This window comes from Syngnathus floridae, unplaced genomic scaffold (genome assembly GCF_059516105.1).
Source record: "Syngnathus floridae isolate MCC-2025c unplaced genomic scaffold, RoL_Sflo_1.0 HiC_scaffold_38, whole genome shotgun sequence".
Classification (NCBI taxonomy): domain Eukaryota; kingdom Metazoa; phylum Chordata; class Actinopteri; order Syngnathiformes; family Syngnathidae; genus Syngnathus; species Syngnathus floridae.
In genome coordinates, this window is record NW_028284067.1 from 382,062 (window position 1) to 387,376 (window position 5,315).

Consider the following 5,315-nt stretch of genomic DNA (forward strand, 5'->3'; position numbering starts at 1 on the left):
AGACTTCCTCACCAACAGACCTCAGTCAGTCCGGGTCGGACAGAACACCTCTGATGTCATCACCCTCAGCACAGGCTCCCTTCAGGGCTGCGTCCTGAGCCCCCTGCTGTGCACCCTGATGACACACGACTGCGTCCTCAGGTTCACCACCAATCACATCGTGAAGTCAGCAGACGACACAACGGTGGTGGGGCTCATCAGAGACAACAACGACCTGGACTACAGAGAGGAGGTGGAGCAGCTGGTGGGCTGGTGCAGAGAAAACAGCCTGATCCTGAATGAGGAGAAGATGAAGGAGATCATCGTCGACTTCAGGAAAAAACAGCCTCACCACGCTCCACTGATCATCAACAGCTCAGCTGTGGAGGTGGTCAGCACCACCAAATTCCTGGGGGTCCACATCACAGAAGACCTCACCTGGACTATGAACACTACGGCACTGGTCAAGAGGGCACAGAAGCGCTTGTACTTCCTGCGGAGGATGAGGAGAGCCCACCTGCCCCCACCCATCATGAGGACGTTCTACAGGAGCACCATAGAGAGCATTCTGACAAGCTGTCTCTCTGTGTGGTGTGGAGGCTGCACCGCCTCCGATTGGAAGAACGTGAGGAGAGTGGTGAGGACAGCAGAGAGGATCATAGGGGCTCCTCTTCCCTCTATTCAGGACATTTCATCTCAGCGCTGCATGTCCCGTGCCCGTAACATCATCAATGACCCATCACACCCCCACCATGGACTGTTCTCCCTGCTGCCCTCTGGGAAGAGGTTTGCAGCATCCGCTGCAGGTCCACCAGGTTCTGCAACAGCTTTTTCCCTGCTGTCATCAGACTGTTGAACACTAGAACTGTTGAGCTCTAAACTGAACTCTGCATCACACATTCACAGAACTGTACTTTATGACACTACGGACCTCTATCTTGCACTATCTCGCACTACCAACTTTACTGAACTTGTATAAACCCTTTAAATAGAAGTTTAATACATGGTTTAGCATTCCTCTGCACACTCTTGAATACTGTTTTGCCTACTTGCACTATTGCATAATTATCACTGCTGCACTTTATACTTATTTTTAATATATATATATATATATATATATAGTATATATGTATATATATATATTTTCATAGGGTATGTTACTTCTATTCAACTGCAATATCACTACTTTGTTGTAAGACGTATGCAACGGAATTTCGTTTTGTATGCACCATGTGCAGACAAGATGACAATAAAGTTTGTCTAAGTCTAAGTCTAAGTCATGTCAGGTCAGCTGTCTGGAGAGAGAGAGAAGTCAGGACCTGCGGGCGGAGCACCACCGTGCCACCGCCGCCATGACGGAACTCAAAAGCAAACTCCATGAGGAGAAGCAGAAAGAGTTAGCCATTACCAGGGAGACATTACTGCGGCAGCATGAAATGGAGCTGATGAGAGTGATCAAAATCAAAGATGGAGAGATCCAGCGACTGAATGCCTTGGTCCTCAGCCTGAGGGACGGCTCCATGGACAAGGTGATCCGCTCTATCCGTGTCTGACTATCCGCACGCCACGTCGGGCTTCGATGCGGCCGCTACCGTATTGTGTAGCTTGTCCCCAGTAAGCGTCGCGGCGCTCCGTTGCGGTCTCAACGGCCCGGTGTGGCGCAATGTCTGCTCAGGTGAGGAGGGGGGGCGCTTTGCTGGCGGAGGTGGAGGAGACGCGGCGGTGTCGGGAGACCGAGCGGTGTCGCCTCCACCAGGAGCGCGGAAGAAGCCCTGGCAGCGGCCCAGCAGGCCTGGCAGTCCCGAGCGGCCGAGCTCCGATCGGCTCATCACCAGCATCGGGAGGAGCTGAGCCGAACCAAGAGAGACTGCGAGAGGGAGATCCGCCGACTGGTAGGACTGATCAGATGCGCGGTGCGTGGCTATGTTCCCAATTTCGTTGTATACCTGCAGTGCAATGACACCTAAGGCATTCTATTCTATTCTATTTCACAAGAAGAAAATGTCCGGTTGCTCGCTTCGCTTTTGTCACAGCAAAGGTGTTCTAGTCGATTCAAGAAAAAAATTGGCCGGTTGCTCTCTTTGTTTTTGTCACAATTCTGGCAAATGAGTTTGCCCGCCTGCCTGAGCGCTCCCCGTTTGTACATCCAGACGGATGAGATCAAGCTGAAAGACAGAGCGGTTAGTGTTTTGGATGAAGCCCTGGGGCCGGCCACGTCCACCGCCTTCAGCTGCAGACTCAGGCTGCCGAGCAGCAGATCGCTGCCCTGAGGGATTCCCAAAGGGCGGGCCTAAACTACCCTGGAAGTGGGGTCAACGCCGCTACTAGCAATCCTCTTCATTGCGTAAGCCACCTCATCACACACTTGCAGTACGCATGACTTAGTTCGTTGCTGGAGGAAGGTAGCACAAAAACAGTTTTGAACTTTGAACGAGTGCTTGTGTGTGTGTGTTGCGGGGCGTTTTCAGTCTCAGGAGGATCGGGACACGCGACGGTTTCATCTGAAAATCGCTGAGCTCAGCGCAGTCATCAGGAAACTGGAGGATCGAAACGCCCTGCTTTCTGAAGAGCGCAATGAACTGGTAATTTATTGACGGCACGCTTGAAGGTTTGCGCTACGTTTGATGCGCGCCATCCAGCGAGGCACCCATTGCGCTTGCTTATTAGTTGAGCGGCGCGGCGAGTCGGTTGCCTGGTAGATGTCTTTTATTGGGAGCCAAAGCCACGATTCCGTTCAAACCGATGCAAAAGGAATGGATACGTTCTGGCCCGCGTGTTGTGCGTCTTTCACATCCCGCACTTCATGCTTGCAGCTAAAGCGACTGAGAGAAACAGAAAGCCAGTTTCTGCCACTCCTGTACAAAAACAAACGCCTGAGCAGGAAGAATGAAGAACTCTCGCTGGTGCTGTGTCGCCTTGAAAACAAAGTGCGCTTTGTCACCCAGGAGAACGAGGAGATGGCAAGCTTGGTAAGTCGACGCGGACAACGGCGGCGTGCCAACAGAGTCCACTGCATTTGTGTTCCACAGAGAAGGCCTAGTTCGCTCAATGACCTGGACCGCGGTTGCGGCCAGCAGGACGGTGAAATGGAGTTCCTTCAAGTTGTGGAGCAGCGGCACATCATCGACGACTTGTCCAAGGTATTCAGGCAGGCGACTCGGTGCACGTACGGCAGCGCCGCGCTCGCTGTCGCCAGGAAACCTTTTCCGTCCAAAGCTTGGCCGGCGGCCGCCATCCAAAAAATTGGCCCCTTAAATTCCGACCTTTCAAGCAGGAGCATTGTGCGCACGCGTTTGAACACGCTTTAGACTTGTTTTGCCGTTTTCAGCAGCTCAAAGCTCCCGTTTTGTCAGCGCCTTTGCCACTCGCTGTGCGCTGAAAACGACGGACTTGCCCGGCTGCTCAGCCCGTCAACCATGAGCCGCGAGCGCGACGTCATTGTCCGTAGGCAGCTAGTGGCAAAATGCACCCTGTTAGAGTTGCGCTCGCTCCAACTTATTTTGCAAGAACCACACGGGAGACAAGTAAGTTCTTTTGGACACCTGCAGGTGGAGAGTCCATCCGTTGTACGAATGAAGTCTGACTCTCGGCTCCTGCACGAGCATTTTAATTAAGAGAAACAGGGTGGGTGTAAGAGTGGATTGAATAGAGGAAGCCCTTGACCTCTAGTCAAAACATAGCAAGGGGTGTTTTACGACTTTGTGTAGGAAGGGATAAGCGATAGGGATAAATAAGGGATAAATAATATTATTTATTACAGGTCGCAGTCAAAGTCAAAGGAACACAATGATACGATAAAGATAATCTGGAAAACCCTGACACACCCTGTAGTTGTCACTTTTGGAAAAGACGAGCGTCCCTCCAATCATCACCGGTGACGTGTTTTTCAGGCTCTGGAGACAGGAGCTCATGTCAGAAATGTCATTGTGAGTCGCGTTTGTTTCTGCGCCGGAGCCGTTCGTTCCCTTTGCATCCAAAGAATCTCAAAGGCGGATTATTTGTGTCGACAGGAGAGAGATTTGCTGCTACGATACCGACGTCGAGAATCTCTGAGGAGGAACAAAGCGTGAGGTCCTGCAAGGTGAGTCTGTTTGTTTGCGGCTGCTTGGTGTTGCGCAAGATGAAATGGCCTTTTTCTCGCTATCGTTCCTCTCGTCGATTCATCGTGAGGTGTCGCTTCAGTTTGTTCAGAGAGATGTTCGCTTCCGCGCCCGCAGGTCATCGAAACATTTTACGGCTACGACGAAGACGTGTTGGTGGACTCGGACGGATCGTCCTTGTCTTTTCACACCGACAGAACCCCCGACACGGAACCAGAAGAGGTAGCCCGCCATTTCTGCCAGCGTATTGACACCAAACATTCCTCTTCAGCCTGGAATCGGACTCGTCTTTGCGTCGCGGGTGCTTTGTCGCCGGTCTGACTGATTCTGGTACTAGTGCTGTGTTGCATTGGTGTGTGCATGAAGAGGCGGAGCTTCGCTACCGCCAGCTGACGCAAGAATATCAAGCGCTGCAACGAGCCTACGCTCTGCTAGCCCAGACCAGCGAAAGGGGACTACGACGCCGAGAAGGAGATCAAGGTGGCGCCCCTTCCCGCAACCCCCGGCCGGGTCGCAGCCTCCCCGTTCTCACCCAGCCTCGGGTGTTCTCTGGTCTGAAAGGAGGAGGAGGAGCCTCCCTCCTCCTCCTTTCAGACCAGAGAAAAGCTGATGGTAGAAATGGGTCACTATCAAAGCAGAGTAGCAGATCTGGAGTCAGCGCTGAAGCAACAAGGACAGGTAAGCTCATCAATGAGCACACCTTTTTCTCAGACAAAATAGCTACATTCTTCAGTCACTCATCCGTCTGGCATTACTGGACCAACCCCCCCCCCGAACGTGGCTGGGAAAATGCGGAGAAAAGCAAATGTCATTTTCCAGTCAACCAAAGAATTTGTGGATGAAAATGACACAACATTCCAAAGCTGTCCACGCGTTTGTCTCTTCTAGAATGTCAAGTGGGTGGAGGAGAAGCAGCTGCTGCGTCAGAGCAATCAGCAGTTGGCCGAAAAGGTGACGGAAAGAAAGGCGCTGGGCGGAGTCGCTTGGCGTCACACCTGTCGGGAAGCCCCGCAGATGAGGTCTGACTGTCTTTTCAGGTCAGGCGGATGGAGGCGGAAGAAGCGCGTCTGAAAGAGCACATCCAGGATATCCGAGACCAAAACGAACTGCTTGAGTTCCGCATCCTGGAGCTGGAGGTGGGAAGACTCGCACAAGCGTGTTGAGGCCAGAGATGTGACGGACGGACGGACGGACGGACGGACGGACGGACGGATGCATGCCTCTGCCTTTCAGGAG